This window comes from Musa acuminata, chromosome BXJ1-1 (assembly GCF_036884655.1).
Source record: "Musa acuminata AAA Group cultivar baxijiao chromosome BXJ1-1, Cavendish_Baxijiao_AAA, whole genome shotgun sequence".
Taxonomy (NCBI): Eukaryota; Viridiplantae; Streptophyta; class Magnoliopsida; order Zingiberales; family Musaceae; genus Musa; species Musa acuminata.
The window spans coordinates 15275902-15300396 of record NC_088327.1 but is presented as its reverse complement, the minus strand read 5'-3'; the positions used below and the strand labels follow the sequence as shown (position 1 = coordinate 15300396).

General features: G+C 32.1%; 10 non-coding genes across 10 annotated transcripts; all 10 read right to left on the bottom strand.

Moving 5' to 3' along the window:
* Positions 1–1828: 1828 nt before the first annotated feature.
* Positions 1829–1901, bottom strand: TRNAA-CGC (transfer RNA alanine (anticodon CGC)). Its single transcript has one exon. It is a non-coding gene; the product is annotated as a tRNA-Ala (tRNA).
* Positions 1902–3404: 1503 nt separating this feature from the next.
* On the bottom strand, positions 3405–3477 carry TRNAA-CGC (transfer RNA alanine (anticodon CGC)). Its single transcript has one exon. It is a non-coding gene; the product is annotated as a tRNA-Ala (tRNA).
* An 873-nt stretch (positions 3478–4350) lies between these two features.
* TRNAA-UGC (transfer RNA alanine (anticodon UGC)) lies at positions 4351–4423 on the bottom strand. Its single transcript has one exon. It is a non-coding gene; the product is annotated as a tRNA-Ala (tRNA).
* A 1502-nt stretch (positions 4424–5925) lies between these two features.
* On the bottom strand, positions 5926–5998 carry TRNAA-CGC (transfer RNA alanine (anticodon CGC)). Its single transcript has one exon. It is a non-coding gene; the product is annotated as a tRNA-Ala (tRNA).
* An 873-nt stretch (positions 5999–6871) lies between these two features.
* On the bottom strand, positions 6872–6944 carry TRNAA-UGC (transfer RNA alanine (anticodon UGC)). Its single transcript has one exon. It is a non-coding gene; the product is annotated as a tRNA-Ala (tRNA).
* A 1502-nt stretch (positions 6945–8446) lies between these two features.
* TRNAA-CGC (transfer RNA alanine (anticodon CGC)) lies at positions 8447–8519 on the bottom strand. Its single transcript has one exon. It is a non-coding gene; the product is annotated as a tRNA-Ala (tRNA).
* Positions 8520–9392: 873 nt separating this feature from the next.
* Positions 9393–9465, bottom strand: TRNAA-UGC (transfer RNA alanine (anticodon UGC)). The gene has a single exon. It is a non-coding gene; the product is annotated as a tRNA-Ala (tRNA).
* A 1502-nt stretch (positions 9466–10967) lies between these two features.
* On the bottom strand, positions 10968–11040 carry TRNAA-CGC (transfer RNA alanine (anticodon CGC)). The gene has a single exon. It is a non-coding gene; the product is annotated as a tRNA-Ala (tRNA).
* A 2133-nt stretch (positions 11041–13173) lies between these two features.
* Positions 13174–13246, bottom strand: TRNAA-UGC (transfer RNA alanine (anticodon UGC)). Its single transcript has one exon. It is a non-coding gene; the product is annotated as a tRNA-Ala (tRNA).
* An 872-nt stretch (positions 13247–14118) lies between these two features.
* TRNAA-CGC (transfer RNA alanine (anticodon CGC)) lies at positions 14119–14191 on the bottom strand. The gene has a single exon. It is a non-coding gene; the product is annotated as a tRNA-Ala (tRNA).
* Between the last annotated feature and the right edge of the window lie 10304 nt (positions 14192–24495).

The following is a 24495-nucleotide window of genomic DNA, read 5'->3' as shown; positions in this document are numbered from 1 at the left end:
TACACACCAATGCTATAATTTATATAAAACATCATCTTCGATTTATCTAAAAATAAAATATAAAAAAATTTATTGTGAAAGTACAAAATCGAGCCTCTAACAGAGATTAATATAATTAAAATGGTATCTCCATTTAACTATTATAATGATTAGAATATCAATAACATTATAGATATTATATAGGTTTAAAATATTTTTAAACTTAAAATATGGTATGATAAAATCAAATTAATATTTAATCTCACCATAACATGGAGGTGCGAGGAATCGAACCCCGTGCCTCTTGCATGTGAAGCAAGCGCTCTAGCACATGAGCTACACTCTCAAATTATTATTTATATATGATATTATCTTTTATTTATATATAAATAAAATATAAAAAAATTCAATGTGAAAGTACAATATCGAGACTCTAACTAAGATTATTAGAATTAAAAATTATCTCAATTTAACTAGTATAATGATTAGAATATCAATAATTATATAAATATTATATAGGTTTAAAATAGTTTTGAACTTAAAATATAGTATGATTAAATCAAACTAATATTCGATATCACTATAACATGGAGGTACGGGGAATCGAACCCGTGCCTCTCGCATGCAAAGCGAGAGCTTTACTAAATGAAATACACACCCATGCTATAATTTATATAAAACATCATTTTCGATTTATCTAAAAATAAAATATAAAAAAATTTACTGTGAAAGTACAAAATCGAACCTCTAACAGAGATTAATATAATTAAAAAGGTATCTCCATTTAACTATTATAATGATTAGAATATCAATAACATTATAGATATTATATAGGTTTAAAATATTTTTATACTTAAAATATGGTATGATAAAATCAAATTAATAATTTATCTCACCATAACATGGATGTGCGGGGAGTCGAACCCTATGCCTCTTGCATGCGAAGCAAGCGCTCTACCATATGAGCTACACTCCCAAATTATTATTTATATATGATATTATCTTCTATTTATATAAAAATAAAATATAAAAAAATTCAATGTGAAAGTACAATATCGAGACTCTAACTAAGATTATTATAATTAAAAATTATCTCAATTTAACTAGTATAATGATTAGAATATTAATAACATTATAGATATTATATAGGTTTAAAATAGTTTGGAACTTAAAATATAGTATGATTAAATCAAACTAATATTCGATATCACTATAACATGGAGGTACGGGGAATCGAACCCGTGCTTCTCGCATGCAAAGCGAGAGCTTTACTAAATGAAATACACACCCATGCTATAATTTATATAAAACATAATCTTCGATTTATCTAAAAATAAAATATAAAAAAATTTATTGTGAAAGTACAAAATCGAGCCTTTAACAGAGATTAATATAATTAAAAAGGTATCTCCATTTAACTATTATAATGATTAGAATATCAATAACATTATAGATATTATATAGGTTTAAAATATTTTTAAACTTAAAATTTGGTATGATAAAATCAAATTAATATTTAATCTCACCATAACATGGAGGTGCGGGGAATCGAACCCCGTGCCTCTTGCATGCGAAGCAAGCGCTCTACCATATGAGTTAAACCCCCAAGTTATAATTTATATAAAACATCATCTTCGATTTATCTAAAAATAAAATATAAAAAAATTTATTGTGAAAGTACAAAATCGAGCCTCTAACAGAGATTAATATAATTAAAAAGGTATCTCCATTTAACTATTATAATGATTAGAATATCAATAACTTTATAGATATTATATAGGTTTAAAATATTTTTATACTTAAAATATGGTATGATAAAATCAAATTAATATTTAATCTCACCATAACATGGAGGTGCGGGGAATCGAACCCCGTGCCTCTTGCATGCGAAGCAAGCGCTCTACCATATGAGCTAAACCCCCAAGTTATAATTTATATAAAACATCATCTTCGATTTATCTAAAAATAAAATATAAAAAAATTGATTATGAAAGTACAAAATCGAGCCTCTAACAGAGATTAATATAATTAAAAAGGTATCTCCATTTAACTATTATAATGATTAGAATATCAATAAAATTATAAATATTATATAGGTTTAAAATATTTTTATACTTAAAATATGGTATGATAAAATCAAATTAATAATTTATCTCACCATAACATGGAAGTGCGGGGAGTCGAACCCTATGCCTCTTGCATGCGAAGCAAGCGCTCTACCATATGAGCTACACTCCCAAATTATTATTTATATATGATATTATCTTCGATTTATATAAAAATAAAATATAAAAAAATTCAATGTGAAAGTACAATATCGAGACTCTAACTAAGATTATTATAATTAAAAATTATCTCAATTTAACTAGTATAATGATTAGAATATCAATAACATTATAGATATTATATAGGTTTAAAATAGTTTTGAACTTAAAATATAGTATGATTAAATCAAACTAATATTCGATATCACTATAACATGGATGTACGAGGAATCGAACCCATGCCTCTCGCATGCAAAGCGAGAGCTTTACTAAATGAAATACACACCAATGCTATAATTTATATAAAACATCATCTTCGATTTATCTAAAAATAAAATATAAAAAAATTTATTGTGAAAGTACAAAATCGAGCCTCTAACAGAGATTAATATAATTAAAAAGGTATCTCCATTTAACTATTATAATGATTAGAATATCAATAACATTATAGATATTATATAGGTTTAAAATATTTTTATACTTAAAATATGGTATGATAAAATCAAATTAATATTTAATCTCACCATAACATGGATGTGCGGGGAATTGAACCCCGTGCCTCTTTCATGCGAAGCAAGCGCTCTACCATATGAACTACACTCCGAAGTTATTATTTATATATGATATTATCTTCTATTTATATAAAAATAAAATATAAAAAAATTAAATGTGAAAGTACAATATCGAGACTCTAACTAAGATTATTATAATTAAAAATTATCTCAATTTAACTAGTATAATGATTAGAATATCAATAACATTATAGATATTATATAGGTTTAAAATAATTTTGAACTTAAAATATAGTATGATTAAATCAAACTAATATTCGATATCACTATAACATGGAGGTACGGGGAATCGAACCCGTGCCTCTCGCATGCAAAGCGAGAGCTTTACTAAATGAAATACACACCCATGCTATAATTTATATAAAACATAATCTTCGATTTATCTAAAAATAAAATATAAAAAAATTTATTATGAAAGTACAAAAGCGAGCCTCTAACAGAGATTAATATAATTAAAAAGGTATCTCCATTTAACTATTATAATGATTAGAATATCAATAACATTATAGATATTATATAGGTTTAAAATATTTTTATACTTAAAATATGGTATGATAAAATCAAATTAATATTTAATCTCACCATAACATGGAGGTGCGGGGAATCGAACCCCGTGCCTCTTGCATGCGAAGCAAGCGCTCTACCATATGAGCTAAACCCCCAAGTTATAATTTATATAAAACATCATCTTCGATTTATCTAAAAATAAAATATAAAAAAATTGATTATGAAAGTACAAAATCGAGCCTCTAACAGAGATTAATATAATTAAAAAGGTATCTCCATTTAACTATTATAATGATTAGAATATCAATAACATTATAGATATTATATAGGTTTAAAATATTTTTATACTTAAAATATGGTATGATAAAATCAAATTAATATTTAATCTCACCATAACATGGAGGTGCGGGGAATCAAACCCCGTGCCTCTTGCATGCGAAGCAAGCGCTCTACCATATGAGCTAAACCCCCAAGTTATAATTTATATAAAACATCATCTTCGATTTATCTAAAAATAAAATATAAAAAAATTGATTATGAAAGTACAAAATCGATCCTCTAACAGAGATTAATATAATTAAAAATTATCTCAATTTAACTAGTATAATGATTAGAATATCAATAACATTATAGATATTATATAGGTTTAAAATAGTTTTGAACTTAAAATATAGTATGATTAAATCAAACTAATATTCGATATCACTATAACATGGAGGTACGGGGAATCGAACCCGTGCCTCTCGCATGCAAAGCGAGAGCTTTACTAAATGAAATACACACCCATGCTATAATTTATATAAAACATAATCTTCGATTTATCTAAAAATAAAATATAAAAAAATTTATTGTGAAAGTACAAAAGCGAGCCTCTAACAGAGATTAATATAATTAAAAAGGTATCTCCATTTAACTATTATAATGATTAGAATATCAATAACATTATAGATATTATATAGGTTTAAAATATTTTTAAATTTAAAATATGGTATGATAAAATCAAATTAATATTTAATCTCACCATAACATGGAGGTGCGGGGAATCGAACCCCGTGCCTCTTGCATGCAAAGCAAGCGCTCTACCATATGAGCTATACCCCCAAATTATAATTTATATAAAACATCATTTTCGATTTATCTAAAAATAAAATATAAAAAAATTTATTATGAAAGTACAAAATCGAGCCTCTAACAGAGATTAATATAATTAAAAAGGTATCTCCATTTAACTATTATAATGATTAGAATATCAATAACATTATAGATATTATATAGGTTTAAAATATTTTTATACTTAAAATATGGTATGATAAAATCAAATTAATATTTAATCTCACCATAACATAGAGGTGCGAGGAATCGAACCCGTGCCTCTTGCATGCGAAACAAGCGCTCTACCATATGAGCTACACTCTCAAGTTATTATTCATATATGATATTGTCTTTTATTTATATAAAAATAAAATATAAAAAAATTCAATGTGAAAGTACAATATCGAGACTCTAACTAAGATTATTATAATTAAAAATTATCTCAATTTAACTAGTATAATGATTAGAATATCAATAACATTACAGATATTATATAGGTTTAAAATAGTTTTGAACTTAAAATATAGTATGATTAAATCAAACTAATATTCGATATCACTATAACATGGAGGTACGAGGAATCGAACCCATGCCTCTCGCATGCAAAGCGAGAGCTTTACTAAATGAAATACACACCAATGCTATAATTTATATAAAACATCATCTTCGATTTATCTAAAAATAAAATATAAAAAAATTTATTGTGAAAGTACAAAATCGAGCCTCTAACAGAGATTAATATAATTAAAAAGGTATCTTCATTTAACTATTATAATGATTAGAATATCAATAACATTATAGATATTATATAGGTTTAAAATATTTTTATACTTAAAATATGGTATGATAAAATCAAATTAATATTTAATCTCACCATAACATGGATGTGCGGGGAATTGAACCTCGTGCCTCTTTCATGCGAAGCAAGCGCTCTACCATATGAACTACACTCCAAAGTTATTATTTATATATGATATTATCTTCTATTTATATAAAAATAAAATATAAAAAAATTAAATGTGAAAGTACAATATCGAGACTCTAACTAAGATTATTATAATTAAAAATTATCTCAATTTAACTAGTATAATGATTAGAATATCAATAACATTATAGATATTATATAGGTTTAAAATAGTTTTGAACTTAAAATATAGTATGATTAAATTAAACTAATATTCGATATCACTATAACATTGAGGTACGGGGAATCGAACCCGTGCCTCTCGCATGCAAAGCGAGAGCTTTACTAAATGAAATACACACCCATGCTATAATTTATATAAAACATAATCTTCGATTTATCTAAAAATAAAATATAAAAAAATTTATTATGAAAGTACAAAAGCGAGCCTCTAACAGAGATTAATATAATTAAAAAGGTATCTCAATTTAACTATTATAATGATTAGAATATCAATAACATTATAGATATTATATAGGTTTAAAATATTTTTATACTTAAAATATGGTATGATAAAATCAAATTAATATTTAATCTCACCATAACATGGAGGTGCGGGGAATCGAACCCCGTGCCTCTTGCATGCGAAGCAAGCGCTCTACCATATGAGCTACACCCCCAAGTTATAATTTATATAAAACATCATCTTCGATTTATCTAAAAATAAAATATAAAAAAATTTATTATGAAAGTACAAAATCGAGCCTCTAACAGAGATTAATATAATTAAAAAGGTATCTCCATTTAACTATTATAATGATTAGAATATCAATAACATTATAGATATTATATAGGTTTAAAATATTTTTATACTTAAAATATGGTATGATAAAATCAAATTAATATTTAATCTCACCATAACATGGATGTGCGGGGAATTGAACCCCATGCCTCTTTCATGCGAAGCAAGCGCTCTACCATATGAACTACACTCCGAAGTTATTATTTATATATGATATTATCTTCTATTTATATAAAAATAAAATATAAAAAAATTCAATGTGAAAGTACAATATCGAGACTCTAACTAAGATTATTATAATTAAAAATTATCTAAATTTAACTAGTATAATGATTAGAATATCAATAACATTATAGATATTATATAGGTTTAAAATAGTTTTGAACTTAAAATATAGTATGATTAAATCAAACTAATATTCGATATCACTATAACATGGAGGTACGGGGAATCGAACCCGTGCCTCTCGCATGCAAAGCGAGAGCTTTACTAAATGAAATACACACCCATGCTATAATTTATATAAAACATAATCTTCGATTTATCTAAAAATAAAATATAAAAAAATTTATTGTGAAAGTACAAAAGCGAGCCTCTAACAGAGATTAATATAATTAAAAAGGTATCTCCATTTAACTATTATAATGATTAGAATATCAATAACATTATAGATATTATATAGGTTTAAAATATTTTTAAATTTAAAATATGGTATGATAAAATCAAATTAATATTTAATCTCACCATAACATGGAGGTGCAGGGAATCGAACCCCGTGCCTCTTGCATGCAAAGCAAGCGCTCTACCATATGAGCTATACCCCCAAATTATAATTTATATAAAACATCATTTTCGATTTATCTAAAAATAAAATATAAAAAAATTTATTATGAAAGTACAAAATCGAGCCTCTAACAGAGATTAATATAATTAAAAAGGTATCTCCATTTAACTATTATAATGATTAGAATATCAATAACATTATAGATATTATATAGGTTTAAAATATTTTTATACTTAAAATATGGTATGATAAAATCAAATTAATATTTAATCTCACCATAACATAGAGGTGCGAGGAATCGAACCCGTGCCTCTTGCATGCGAAACAAGCGCTCTACCATATGAGCTACACTCTCAAGTTATTATTCATATATGATATTATCTTTTATTTATATAAAAATAAAATATAAAAAAATTCAATGTGAAAGTACAATATCGAGACTCTAACTAAGATTATTATAATTAAAAATTATCTCAATTTAACTAGTATAATGATTAGAATATCAATAACATTACAGATATTATATAGGTTTAAAATAGTTTTGAACTTAAAATATAGTATGATTAAATCAAACTAATATTCGATATCACTATAACATGGAGGTACGAGGAATCGAACCCATGCCTCTCGCATGCAAAGCGAGAGCTTTACTAAATGAAATACACACCAATGCTATAATTTATATAAAACATCATCTTCGATTTATCTAAAAATAAAATATAAAAAAATTTATTGTGAAAGTACAAAATCGAGCCTCTAACAGAGATTAATATAATTAAAAAGGTATCTTCATTTAACTATTATAATGATTAGAATATCAATAACATTATAGATATTATATAGGTTTAAAATATTTTTATACTTAAAATATGGTATGATAAAATCAAATTAATATTTAATCTCACCATAACATGGATGTGCGGGGAATTGAACCTCGTGCCTCTTTCATGCGAAGCAAGCGCTCTACCATATGAACTACACTCCAAAGTTATTATTTATATATGATATTATCTTCTATTTATATAAAAATAAAATATAAAAAAATTAAATGTGAAAGTACAATATCGAGACTCTAACTAAGATTATTATAATTAAAAATTATCTCAATTTAACTAGTATAATGATTAGAATATCAATAACATTATAGATATTATATAGGTTTAAAATAGTTTTGAACTTAAAATATAGTATGATTAAATCAAACTAATATTCGATATCACTATAACATTGAGGTACGGGGAATCGAACCCGTGCCTCTCGCATGCAAAGCGAGAGCTTTACTAAATGAAATACACACCCATGCTATAATTTATATAAAACATAATCTTCGATTTATCTAAAAATAAAATATAAAAAAATTTATTATGAAAGTACAAAAGCGAGCCTTTAACAGAGATTAATATAATTAAAAAGGTATCTCAATTTAACTATTATAATGATTAGAATATCAATAACATTATAAATATTATATAGGTTTAAAATATTTTTATACTTAAAATATGGTATGATAAAATCAAATTAATATTTAATCTCACCATAACATGGAGGTGCGGGGAATCGAACCCTGTGCCTCTTGCATGCGAAGCAAGCGCTCTACCATATGAGCTACACCCCCAAGTTATAATTTATATAAAACATCATCTTCGATTTATCTAAAAATAAAATATAAAAAAATTTATTATGAAAGTACAAAATCGAGCCTCTAACAGAGATTAATATAATTAAAAAGGTATCTCCATTTAACTATTATAATGATTAGAATATCAATAACATTATAGATATTATATAGGTTTAAAATATTTTTATACTTAAAATATGGTATGATAAAATCAAATTAATATTTAATCTCACCATAACATGGATGTGCGGGGAATTGAACCCCATGCCTCTTTCATGCGAAGCAAGCGCTCTACCATATGAACTACACTCCGAAGTTATTATTTATATATGATATTATCTTCTATTTATATAAAAATAAAATATAAAAAAATTCAATGTGAAAGTACAATATCGAGACTCTAACTAAGATTATTATAATTAAAAATTATCTCAATTTAACTAGTATAATGATTAGAATATCAATAACATTATAGATATTATATAGGTTTAAAATAGTTTTGAACTTAAAATATAGTATGATTAAATCAAACTAATATTCGATATCACTATAACATGGAGGTACGGGGAATCGAACCCGTGCCTCTCGCATGCAAAGCGAGAGCTTTACTAAATGAAATACACACCCATGCTATAATTTATATAAAACATAATCTTCGATTTATCTAAAAATAAAATATAAAAAAATTTATTGTGAAAGTACAAAAGCGAGCCTCTAACAGAGATTAATATAATTAAAAAGGTATCTCCATTTAACTATTATAATGATTAGAATATCAATAACATTATAGATATTATATAGGTTTAAAATATTTTTAAATTTAAAATATGGTATGATAAAATCAAATTAATATTTAATCTCACCATAACATGGAGGTGCGGGGAATCGAACCCCGTGCCTCTTGCATGCAAAGCAAGCGCTCTACCATATGAGCTATACCCCCAAATTATAATTTATATAAAACATCATTTTCGATTTATCTAAAAATAAAATATAAAAAAATTTATTATGAAAGTACAAAATCGAGCCTCTAACAGAGATTAATATAATTAAAAAGGTATCTCCATTTAACTATTATAATGATTAGAATATCAATAACATTATAGATATTATATAGGTTTAAAATATTTTTATACTTAAAATATGGTATGATAAAATCAAATTAATATTTAATCTCACCATAACATAGAGGTGCGAGGAATCGAACCCGTGCCTCTTGCATGCGAAACAAGCGCTCTACCATATGAGCTACACTCTCAAGTTATTATTCATATATGATATTATCTTTTATTTATATAAAAATAAAATATAAAAAAATTCAATGTGAAAGTACAATATCGAGACTCTAACTAAGATTATTATAATTAAAAATTATCTCAATTTAACTAGTATAATGATTAGAATATCAATAACATTACAGATATTATATAGGTTTAAAATAGTTTTGAACTTAAAATATAGTATGATTAAATCAAACTAATATTCGATATCACTATAACATGGAGGTACGAGGAATCGAACCCATGCCTCTCGCATGCAAAGCGAGAGCTTTACTAAATGAAATACACACCAATGCTATAATTTATATAAAACATCATCTTCGATTTATCTAAAAATAAAATATAAAAAAATTTATTGTGAAAGTACAAAATCGAGCCTCTAACAGAGATTAATATAATTAAAAAGGTATCTTCATTTAACTATTATAATGATTAGAATATCAATAACATTATAGATATTATATAGGTTTAAAATATTTTTATACTTAAAATATGGTATGATAAAATCAAATTAATATTTAATCTCACCATAACATGGATGTGCGGGGAATTGAACCTCGTGCCTCTTTCATGCGAAGCAAGCGCTCTACCATATGAACTACACTCCAAAGTTATTATTTATATATGATATTATCTTCTATTTATATAAAAATAAAATATAAAAAAATTAAATGTGAAAGTACAATATCGAGACTCTAACTAAGATTATTATAATTAAAAATTATCTCAATTTAACTAGTATAATGATTAGAATATCAATAACATTATAGATATTATATAGGTTTAAAATAGTTTTGAACTTAAAATATAGTATGATTAAATCAAACTAATATTCGATATCACTATAACATTGAGGTACGGGGAATCGAACCCGTGCCTCTCGCATGCAAAGCGAGAGCTTTACTAAATGAAATACACACCCATGCTATAATTTATATAAAACATAATCTTCGATTTATCTAAAAATAAAATATAAAAAAATTTATTATGAAAGTACAAAAGCGAGCCTCTAACAGAGATTAATATAATTAAAAAGGTATCTCAATTTAACTATTATAATGATTAGAATATCAATAACATTATAAATATTATATAGGTTTAAAATATTTTTATACTTAAAATATGGTATGATAAAATCAAATTAATATTTAATCTCACCATAACATGGAGGTGCGGGGAATCGAACCCCGTGCCTCTTGCATGCGAAGCAAGCGCTCTACCATATGAGCTACACCCCCAAGTTATAATTTATATAAAACATCATCTTCGATTTATCTAAAAATAAAATATAAAAAAATTTATTATGAAAGTACAAAATCGAGCCTCTAACAGAGATTAATATAATTAAAAAGGTATCTCCATTTAACTATTATAATGATTAGAATATCAATAACATTATAGATATTATATAGGTTTAAAATATTTTTATACTTAAAATATGGTATGATAAAATCAAATTAATATTTAATCTCACCATAACATGGATGTGCGGGGAATTGAACCCCATGCCTCTTTCATGCGAAGCAAGCGCTCTACCATATGAACTACACTCCGAAGTTATTATTTATATATGATATTATCTTCTATTTATATAAAAATAAAATATAAAAAAATTCAATGTGAAAGTACAATATCGAGACTCTAACTAAGATTATTATAATTAAAAATTATCTCAATTTAACTAGTATAATGATTAGAATATCAATAACATTACAGATATTATATAGGTTTAAAATAGTTTTGAACTTAAAATATAGTATGATTAAATCAAACTAATATTCGATATCACTATAACATGGAGGTACGAGGAATCGAACCCATGCCTCTCGCATGCAAAGCGAGAGCTTTACTAAATGAAATACACACCAATGCTATAATTTATATAAAACATCATCTTCGATTTATCTAAAAATAAAATATAAAAAAATTTATTGTGAAAGTACAAAATCGAGCCTCTAACAGAGATTAATATAATTAAAAAGGTATCTTCATTTAACTATTATAATGATTAGAATATCAATAACATTATAGATATTATATAGGTTTAAAATATTTTTATACTTAAAATATGGTATGATAAAATCAAATTAATATTTAATCTCACCATAACATGGATGTGCGGGGAATTGAACCTCGTGCCTCTTTCATGCGAAGCAAGCGCTCTACCATATGAACTACACTCCGAAGTTATTATTTATATATGATATTATCTTCTATTTATATAAAAATAAAATATAAAAAAATTAAATGTGAAAGTACAATATCGAGACTCTAACTAAGATTATTATAATTAAAAATTATCTCAATTTAACTAGTATAATGATTAGAATATCAATAACATTATAGATATTATATAGGTTTAAAATAGTTTTGAACTTAAAATATAGTATGATTAAATCAAACTAATATTCGATATCACTATAACATGGAGGTACGGGGAATCGAACCCGTGCCTCTCGCATGCAAAGCGAGAGCTTTACTAAATGAAATACACACCCATGCTATAATTTATATAAAACATCATCTTCGATTTATCTAAAAATAAAATATAAAAAAATTTATTATGAAAGTACAAAAGCGAGCCTCTAACAGAGATTAATATAATTAAAAAGGTATCTCAATTTAACTATTATAATGATTAGAATATCAATAACATTATAGATATTATATAGGTTTAAAATATTTTTATACTTAAAATATGGTATGATAAAATCAAATTAATATTTAATCTCACCATAACATGGAGGTGCGGGGAATCGAACCCCGTGCCTCTTGCATGCGAAGCAAGCGCTCTACCATATGAACTACACTCCGAAGTTATTATTTATATATGTTATTATCTTCTATTTATATAAAAATAAAATATAAAAAAATTCAATGTGAAAGTACAATATCGAGACTCTAACTAAGATTATTATAATTAAAAATTATCTCAATTTAACTAGTATAATGATTAGAATATCAATAACATTATAGATATTATATAGGTTTAAAATAGTTTTGAACTTAAAATATAGTATGATTAAATCAAACTAATATTCGATATCACTATAACATGGAGGTACGGGGAATCGAACCCGTGCCTCTCGCATGCAAAGCGAGAGCTTTACTAAATGAAATACACACCCATGCTATAATTTATATAAAACATAATCTTCGATTTATCTAAAAATAAAATATAAAAAAATTTATTGTGAAAGTACAAAAGCGAGCCTCTAACAGAGATTAATATAATTAAAAAGGTATCTCCATTTAACTATTATAATGATTAGAATATCAATAACATTATAGATATTATATAGGTTTAAAATATTTTTAAATTTAAAATATGGTATGATAAAATCAAATTAATATTTAATCTCACCATAACATGGAGGTGCGGGGAATCGAACCCCGTGCCTCTTGCATGCAAAGCAAGCGCTCTACCATATGAGCTATACCCCCAAATTATAATTTATATAAAACATCATTTTCGATTTATCTAAAAATAAAATATAAAAAAATTTATTATGAAAGTACAAAATCGAGCCTCTAACAGAGATTAATATAATTAAAAAGGTATCTCCATTTAACTATTATAATGATTAGAATATCAATAACATTATAGATATTATATAGGTTTAAAATATTTTTATACTTAAAATATGGTATGATAAAATCAAATTAATATTTAATCTCACCATAACATAGAGGTGCGAGGAATCGAACCCGTGCCTCTTGCATGCAAAACAAGCGCTCTACCATATGAGCTACACTCTCAAGTTATTATTTATATATGATATTATCTTTTATTTATATAACAATTAAATATAAAAAAATTCAATGTGAAAGTACAATATCGAGACTCTAACTAAGATTATTATAATTAAAAATTATCTCAATTTAACTAGTATAATGATTAGAATATCAATAACATTACAGATATTATATAGGTTTAAAATAGTTTTGAACTTAAAATATAGTATGATTAAATCAAACTAATATTCGATATCACTATAACATGGAGGTACGGGGAATCGAACCCGTGCCTCTCGCATGCAAAGCGAGAGCTTTACTAAATGAAATACACACCCATGCTATAATTTATATAAATTATCATCTTCGATTTATCTAAAAATAAAATATAAAAAAATTTATTGTGAAAGTACAAAATCGAGCCTCTAACAGAGATTAATATAATTAAAAAGGTATCTCCATTTAACTATTATAATGATTAGAATATCAATAACATTATAGATATTATATAGGTTTAAAATATTTTTAAACTTAAAATATGGTATGATAAAATCAAATTAATATTTAATCTCACCATAACATAGAGGTGCGGGGAATCGAACCCCGTGCCTCTTGCATGCGAAGCAAGCGCTCTACCATATGAGCTACACCCCCAAATTATAATTTATATAAAACATCATCTTCGATTTATCTAAAAATAAAATATAAAAAAATTTATTGTGAAAGTACAAAATCGAGCCTCTAACAGAGATTAATATAATTAAAAAGGTATCTCCATTTAACTATTATAATGATTAGAATATCAATAACATTATAGATATTATATAGGTTTAAAATATTTTTATACTTAAAATATGGTATGATAAAATCAAATTAATATTTAATCTCACCATAACATGGATGTGCGGGGAATTGAACCCCGTGCCTCTTTCATGCGAAGCAAGCGCTCTACCATATGAGCTACACCCCAAAGTTATTATTTATATATGATATCATTTTCCATTTATCTAAAAATAAAATATAAAAAAAATCAATGTGAAAGTATAATATCAAGCCTCTAATTGAGATTATTATAATTAAAAATATATGTCCATTTAACTAGTATAATGATTAGAATATCAATAACATTATAGATATTATATAGGTTTAAAATAGTTTTAAACTTAAAATATCGCATGATTAAATCAAACTAATATTCGAGCGTTTTACCAAATGAGCTACACCCCCATGCTATAATTTATGTATGATATCATCTTCGCTTTATCTAAAAATAAAATATAAAAAAATTCATTGTGAAGGTACAAAATCGAGCCTCTAACTGAGATTAATATAAGTAAAAAGGTATCTCCATTTATCTAGTTTAATGATTATAATATCAATATCATTATAGATATTATATAGGTTTACAATATTTTTAAACTTAAAATATGACATGATAAAATTAAATTAATATTTGATCTCACCATAACATTGAGGTGTGGGGAATCAAACCCCATGCATCTCACATGCAAAGCAAGCGTTCTACCATATGAGCTACACCCTCATTTTGCCATTTGTGTAGAACATTATCTTCTATTTATTTAAAAATAAAATATAAAAATTTTTAATGTGAAAGTACAACAATAAGCCTCTAACTGAGATAAATATAATTATAAATGTATCTCCATATAACTGGTATAATGATTAGAATATCAATAACATTATAGATATTATATAGGTTTAAAATATTTTTAAACTTAAAATATAAAATGATAAAATTAAATTAATATTTGAACTCATCATAACATGGAGACGAGGGAAATCAAACCCCGTGCCTTTTGCATGCAAAGCGAATGCTCTACCACCCCTATATTATCATTTATGTTTGATATCATCTTTCATTTATCTAAAAATAAAATATAAAAAACTCATTTTGAAAGTATAACATTGAGCCCTTAATTGAGATTAATATAATTATAACGGTATCTCCACTTTCGTATGCAAAGAGTGCACTCTACCCCCATGCTATCATTTATATATTATATCATCTTATATTTATCTAAAAATAAAATTTTAAAAATTTGATTTTGAAAGTAAAATATTGAGATCAAATGATTATAATATCAATAAAATTGTATATATTGTATAAGATTTAAAATATTTTTAAACATAAAATATTGTATGATTAGATCAAATTAACATATATGGAGGTGTAGGGAATAGAACCCCGAGTCGCTCCGGATCGGTTCCCAACTTGTGACTCGTCGACCCAATTCTTTGCCCGAGTCGCTCCATGTCGATCCCTGACTTGCGACTCGCCGGCCCAGCTCTTGCCCGAGCTGCTCCAGATCGGTTCCCGACTTGTGACTCGCTGGCCCAATTCATTGCCCGAGTCGCTCTAGATTGGTTCCCGACTTGCAACTCGCTGGCCCAATTCATTGCCCGAGTCGCTCCATGTCGATCCCCGAGTTGCGGCTCATTGGCCCAGCACTTGCCCGAGCCGCTCCAGATCGGTTCCCGATTTGCGGCTCGCCAGCCCAACTCTTGCCTGAGCCGCTCCAGATCGGTTCTCGATTTATGGCTTGTCGACCCAGTTCATTGCCCGAATTGCTTCAGATCGGTTCCTGACTTATGACTTGTCGGCCCGATTCATTGCCCAAGTCACTCTAGATCAGTTCCCGAATTGCGACTCGCCAGCCCAACTCTTGCCCGAGTCACTCTAGATCGGTTCCCGACTTACGACTCGTCAAATCTCTAACTAAGTCACTGCAGCTCGATCTTCGACTTGCAACTCGTCAAATCTCTAACCGAGTTGCTCCAACTCGATCTCCGACTTGCGACTCGACAAATCTCTAACCGAGTCGCTCTAGTTCGATCTCCGACTTATGATCCGTCGGCACCAAAACCCGAGCCAGAGCTAAGTCACTCGGCCCACAGGCCCAATCTTCGACCGAGTCGCTCCAGCTCGATCCCCGACTTGTGACTCGCCGATCCTCTACCAAGTCGCTCCATCACGATCCACGACTTGCGACTCGCCGGCCCTAATTCCGAGTTGTGCCAAACCGATTATCCAACTTACGACACGTCGGTCTCGCCTCATCTGTGCTAGTCATAGGTGTCCAGCAAGCTAATCACGTGAGTGATGACACATGTGACTTGATACAGATCTTTTTGCTTATTATATTTCGGCATATATCACTTTATAACTATTGAATATATGCATATATATATTATGATGTCATTGGATTTGTGCAATGGGATTCGGATCGTGATGAGATCACGAAAATAAGATCGATTCACCTTTAAACACATATCCTAAATAATCCCGGTCACAGGTTACTCGAGAGGGACATCGTGATAACCGGACAGACTAGTGTGCTGTATACCCGTCCATATGATGGATGCAACTGGTCTCATAGCTACTCATGTAGGGACACTAGGGATACAGTACAGATGCTTATTAGAGAATGAGTTCACTGATTGATCTGCTTATGGAATGTTGGATGGTTGATGATGCCTTATTGTCAGACAGGGATTCCGTAGTCCTAGTAGTGTATCTAGTTCTTAGACTTGAGTCACCAAGGATGTCCTGTATAAGTGCTCCACTTTTTGATACCAGACTTATAGGTTTAGTTGTCCCAAATCTAGTATAGCTGGTCATTGGGAGTAGTAGTCGACCTTACGAGGGCTATTGAGTGTCGATAGAGGATCATCCACTCTCGGCTTCATGAGAGGAATATCCCATGTGTTTTTGCTCAGACAAATCCCTGGCCAGGGTCATTCGGGTTGAGAGAGAAAGAGTTCTCCGGGAGAATCCGATTAGAGCGAGACTCGAGTAGAAACTGCATGGGTCTGACAGCACCATGCTCGATATACGATCTCTAGGATATTAGATGGATGATGGATTATAGGTACACGGTAACTAAGGACAAACATGTCCAATGGATTGGATTCCCTTGTATTGTTTGAGGACTACGGCGTAGTGGCCTAGTACGTCCGTAGTCGATGAGTCGAATGAATTATTACAGAGATAATAATTCACTGAGTTAGAAGGAGTTCTGACAGGTATGATTCACAGCCAGCTCGATATTGGGCCTAGATGGTCACACACATATGATAGGCATTGCGATGAGTAGAGGTGAAGCGCCGTAGGGCAGCTTCTCTCACAGGGTGAGGCGCCGCAAGGCAGCGGCACCTACCACTGCTACTCCCGCGGGCGAAACTCCCCATAGGGGCAACCGCCCGACGGGCAGCACCACCTGCGAGCGTTGCCCCGCGAGCCGAACTGCCTGCGGATACGGCGGCCCCCGCGGGGGCGCCCACCTACAGGGGCAGCGCCGCCAATGGGCGTGCCCGCCCGCAAGCGAGGGCAGCGCCCCGCCCCTGCCGCCGTCGATAGTGTGGCGGTGGCGGCAGTAGTAGGGGAGAGGAAGAGGGGCTTAGGGTTTTGGGCAAAAAGATAATTTTTCCCCTATGAATTTCAGAAATTCTAGTTTTTTTTTTGTTCAAATTATGAAAATACCCTTATGAATTCAGAAATTCTCTACATGTCCCTGATTTCAGAAAATATTAATTAATTAAAAAGTTTAGTTGATTATTATTTTTATCATTATCTAGCAGTCCTATATGATGATTATTATATATATATGTGATGTATGATATGTAGACGGATGATCATGGACCGTGTAATGTATGTACTTGTGATTATTATTATTGGGGTATGCGGGCCTCCATTATACTCATTTATTGTCAGGCCTGCGTGCCTATGATTAAGTTGTAATCATATGAGAAGGCACAGCGGGAGCGTGGATGCGATAACGAGACCCACGAGATGGATAATTGCGATGCATGGAGATGCAACGAGATGTCGACGGAACCGACGAGGATGAGATGGATGATCATAGGGCATGAAGATGCATCGTTGCGTACATAGATCTTGATGTGAGTGATCAGGCCTACTGGCTCGGGTCTGATCACATTAGGTTGTGGTCCATGATCATCTAGTGTGATTGCTTATATACATAATAGATATGTATATATATTTACATACGATATAGATATATATTAAATATGTATATGTGTGACATGTCATATTAGGTGACCAAATCATACAAACCTCTCTCTTTATAATATTAAGTCGGTAAACGTGAGGTAATTAGATTGACCCACGTGGCCTTCCATCGTTATAGGTAGGAACCGATTTCCGGTGTAAGTTGAGTTGGTCGAGTCCCTCGAGGCTCACCTATATCGTGACTCGCTATCTTGCTTACGACATAGAGATGTCACTGGTGACCTGAGGACATAGTATGCTTCGTCGAGTCCCTCGATGGTATATCATCAAATCAGACTCATCTTGTAACGCAGGTGTTGACTTAATCGAACATCATGGTTGGTCGATGTAACATCATATTAGTCCCACATCGGAAGTGGGCAATGTGTATGATTAGCTTATAAGGGCCTGATGAGTGTACTACGTTATCTCCCGCTTAAGCATTTTGGTCCACGGTTGAAGGACCAAAATGGAGTTATTGGCCAGTTGACTCATCAGACTCGGGTCGTGACATTTGGTATCAAAGCCGACCTAGCATTTGGGTAGGGTGAGAGGGCTCGAGTAGGAAAGGGCTACCGGAGTCAGAGAACTCATCACGACGTGGATCCACCACTGAGTTAATCCTCACATGCACTATACTAGGGTTCGATCTGGGACATGTTGGGCCTTGACGAGGAATATTGTAACATCCCATTAGTCCCACATCAGAAGTGGGCAATGTGTATGATTAGCTTATAAGGGCCTGATGAGTGTACTATGTTAACTCTCGCTTAAGCATTTTGGTCCACGGTTGAAGGACCAAAATGGAGTTATTGGCCAGTTGGCTCATCAGACTTGGGTAGGGTGAGAGGGCCTAGCATTTGGGTAGGGTGAGAAGGCTCGAGTAGGAAAGGGCTACTCGTGGATGGAGTCAGAGAACTCATCACGACGTGGATCCACCACTGAGTTAATCCTCACATGCACTATACTAGGGTTCGATCTGGGACATGTTGGGCCTTGACGAGGAATATTGTAACATCCCATTAGTCCCACATCAGAAGTGGGCAATGTGTATGATTAGCTTATAAGGGCCTGATGAGTGTACTATGTTAACTCTCGCTTAAGCATTTTGGTCCACGGTTGAAGGACCAAAATGGAGTTATTGGCCAGTTAGCTCATCAGACTTGGGTCATGACAGTCGAGTCCCTCGAGACCATGGTGATTTAGAGGTCGAACATGATAGGAATCATAAGGAGTTATGATCGGCAAGAGATGAAAATGGAGTTATTGGCCAGTTGGCTCATCAGACTTGGGTAGGGTGAGAGGGCCTAGCATTTGGGTAGGGTGAGAGGGCTCGAGTAGGAAAGGGCTACCCGTGGATGGAGTCAGAGAACTCATCACGACGTGGATCCACCACTGAGTTAATCCTCACATGCACTATACTAGGGTTGGGACATGTTGGGCCTTGACGAGGAATATTGTAACATCCCATTAGTCCCACATCAGAAGTGGGCAATGTGTATGATTAGCTTATAAGGGCCTGATGAGTGTACTATGTTAACTCTCGCTTAAGCATTTTGGTCCACGGTTGAAGGACCAAAATGGAGTTATTGGCCAGTTAGCTCATCAGACTTGGGTCATGACAATCGAGTCCCTCGAGACCATGGTGATTTAGAGGTCGAACATGATAGGAATCATAAGGAGTTATGATCGGCAAGAGATGCCTACGGTCGAGTCCCTCGAGGTTACACTAAGACATTGATTGGATCCTGATCCCCACTAGAAGTCTGCCAGAGACTTCAATTTCACGTGCTGAGGGTGTCAATGTTATTCATTTCTGTTGCATTTTTATTTTCAGAAAATGTCACTTTTAAATCCCTTACATGACATACTTGATGTCAACCGCCTCATTGGGGTTTAGTGTGATTGGTCGAGTCCCTCGAGGTTACACTAAGACATTGATTGGATCCTGATCCCCACTAGAAGTCTGCTAGAGACTTTCGTTTCACGTGCTGAGGGTGTCAATGGTATTCATTTCTGCTGCATTTTTATTTTCAGAAAATGTCACTTTTAAATCCCTTACATGACATACTTGATGTCAACCGCCTCACTGGTCCAAATTATATGGATTGGCTCTGCAACTTGAGAATTATTCTCACAGCGGAGAAAATCGTGTACGTCCTTGATATAGTGATGCCTACGCCCGAGGAAGGGGCAAGCAAGGATGAGATCGCTCGCTTCATGAAGTACATTGATGACTCCACTCTTGCTTAGTGCTATATGTTGGGCTCTATGACTTTGAGTTACAGAGACAACATGAAAAGATGGATGCCAGATCTATTCTCCTACATGTTTGCAAATTGTTTAAGGAACATGGAAGGACTCAACGATATGAGATATCCAAGAGCCTCTTCCGTGCTAGGATGACTGAGGGGATACCGGTTTAGAACCATGTCCTAAAGATGATTGAGTGGATGGAGAAACTCACAGGTCTAGGAATGGTCCTAGAGGATAACTTATGTGTGGACATTGTGCTTTAGTCCCTACCCGATTCCTTTTCATAGTACATAATGAATTTTAATATGAATAAGCTTGATGTGACTCTCCCAAAGCTCCTCAATATGTTGAGGGAGGCAGAGAGTATTATTAAGAAAGAGAAGTCAGTTCTCTACACTAGTGAGACCAGAAAGAAAAGGAAAGCAGAAAAGTCCTTTAAGAAGGGAAAGGGCAAGGGCAGACCAGGTAAAGTAAAAGTTGTTAAGAAAGACCCAGCAAAGGACAAAGGCCAGTGCTTCCACTATGGTAAAGATGGGCATTGGAAGATGAACTGCAAAAAGTACCTTATAGAGAGGGTGAAACAAAAGCTTAGAGAAGCTTCGGGTACATTCATGATCAATCTCCAGTTGTTAGATTTTTGTGATAGTGCATTGGTATTGGATACCATTATTGCTTATCATATCTGTAATTTGTTGTAGATTCTGGCAAAGCCAAGGGGAGATTGGTGAGATGAATATTGCATAAAAGTTTGTTTATGCTAGACACTACTCCACATATCATGAATGTAAGAGTGTCTAAGAGGAAACAAGATGAGGTAAACAATATATACCTGTGGCATTGTAAGATAGGTCACATCCATGAGTGAAGGATTCAAAAAATGCTAAATGATGGATATCTAGATCCATTTGACTATGAGTCATATGCAACTTGCGAGCCTTGCCTTCGTGGAAAACTGACTAACTCTCTATTTAGTAGAACTGGAGAGAGAGCCACTGAGTTGCCGGAACTCATACATAGTGATGTATGTGGACCCATGTCAACTCATGCTATTGGTGGTTACTCCCACTTCATTACCTTTACTGATGATTTCTCAAGGTATGGATATATGTACTTAATGAAGTACAAGTCTGAGGCCTTTGAGAAATTTAGAGAGTATAAGAATGAAGTGGAGAACCAGACTGGAAAGAGTATAAAGACTCTTCGATCAAATCGAGGAGGTGAGTACTTAAGTATAGAGTTTACTCAGTTCCTCAAGGACCATGGGATATTATCCCAATGGACACCTCCTTACACACCTCAGCTCAATAGTGTGTCTGAAAGGAGAAATCATATACTATTAGATATGGTACATACCATGATGAGTTTTGTTGACCTACCCATCTCATTCTGGGGATATGCCCTAGAGACTGCAGCTTACCTTCTGAACAGAGTTCCAACTAAGTCGGTAGTGTAGATCTACACCATATGAGATATGGAAACGAAAGAAGCTTGATCTTAAGATATAAGATTTGGGGCTGCCCTGCCCACGTTAAAAAACACAACCCCGATAAGTTGGAATCAAGGACAGAGCGGTGCAAGTTCGTGGGATACCCCAAGGAAACTTGTGGGTATTATTTCTATCATCTCTAGGACCAAAAGGTCTTTGTAGCTAAGAGAGCAGTGTTCCTTGAGAAGGCACACATTTTTGGCAGAGACAATGGGAGCATGATAGAGTTGAGCGAGGTTGGAGAACCTAGCTCAAGCACCACTCTACAGCCTGAGTCTGTTCAGGTACCTAACACACAAGTTCCAACTTTACGTAGGTCCGGCAGAATATCCTATCCTCTTGAGAGATATGTTGGACATATTAGAGGAGAAGATGTTGAGGATATTAATCCTCAAACCTACGAGGAGGCTATTATGAGTATAGACTCCGGGAAGTGGCAAGAAGTCATAAATTTTGAGATGGATTCTATATACTCCAACAAGGTTTGGAACCTAGTTGATGTGCCCGAAGGTATTGTACCCATCGGTTGTAAGTGGATCTTTAAGAAATAGTTCCGAGTAGATAAAAAGGTAGAGACCTATAAAGCAAGGCTAGTGGCTAAGGGGTATCGTCAAAGGCAAGGTGTTGACTATGACAAAACCTTCTCACCCGTAGCAATGCTAAAATCCATCTGAATTATATTAGCTATTGCAGCACACTATGATTATGAGATCTGACAGATGGATGTGAAAACTGCATTCCTCAATGGGAATCTCGAGGAGGAGATGTATATGATACAACCTGAGGGATTCGTGTCCAAGAACTTTCCAGATAAGGTGTGTAGGTTGCTTAGATCCATTTATGGACTAAAGCAAGCTTTTCGAAGTTGGAACATAAGATTTGATGAGGCAATCAGATCTTATGACTTCGTTAAGAACAAATATGAGCCTTGTATGTACAAGAAGATAAGTGGGAGTGCTATCACCTTTTTGGTGTTATATGTGGATGACATCCTGATCATTGGGAATGATGTAGGAATGCTATCCATAGTAAAGGCTTGGTTATCTAGACACTTCTTAATGAAGGACTTAGGGAAAGCATCCAATATCTTGGGGATTCGAATCTATAGAGACAGATCTAAGAGGATGCTTGGCTTGTCCCAGTCTAGGTACATAGAAACCATTGTCAAAAGGTTTGGCATGAAAAATTCCAAGAGAGGTCTCATACCGATGAGACATGGGATATCGCTTTCTAGGAGTATATCCCCAAAGACTCCAGAAGAAAGAGCAAACATAGATATGATACCTTATGCCTCAGCGATATGGTCTATCTTGTATGTCATGCTATGTACTAGGCCTGATATAGCGCATGCTCTGAGTGTCATGAGCAAGTATACAAGCGGATCCAGGCTTGGAGCACTAGAAAGCAGTAAAGTGTATCCTTAAGTACTTGAGAAGGACTAAGGATCTTTTACTAGTATATGGAGGTAATAGCCTCAAGGTTGAAGGCTACATAAACTTGAGTTTTCAGTCTGATGTCGATGATAGCAAGTCGAATTTGGGGTATGTGTACACCTTGAATGGAGGAGCAGTATGCTGGAAGAGTTCCAAGTAAGATACTACTACTGACTCAACCACAGAAGCAGAGTGCATTGCTGCAACAAATGCAGCAAAGGAGGGAGTCTGGGTAAAGAAGTTCATCACAGATTTGGGAGTCGTGTCGGATAGCGACGAGCCGATTTCCATATATTACAACAACTATGGGGCGATTACTCAAATAAGGGAACCCGGGTCTCATCTGAAGTGTTCTGAGGAGGTTCCACCTTATCAGAGAGATCGTAACCCGAGATGATGTAGCAGTGAAAAGAGTTCCATCCGAATATAACATTGCAGATCCATTGACAAAGCCGTTGCATCAGATTGTCTTTGAGCATTATATGGGTCTGATAGGGATCAAACACATAGGTGATTGGCTTTAGGTCAAGTGAGAGATTGCTAGTCATAGGTGCCCAACAAGCCAATCACGTGAGTGATGGCACGTGTGACTTGACACGGAATATTTTTGCTTATTATATTTTGGCATTTATCACTTTATATTGATTATTGCATATATGCATGTATATATTGTGATGTCCTTAGATCCGTGCAATGGGAATCAGATCATGGATCACAATAATGAGACCGATTCACCTTTAAACACAGATCCTAA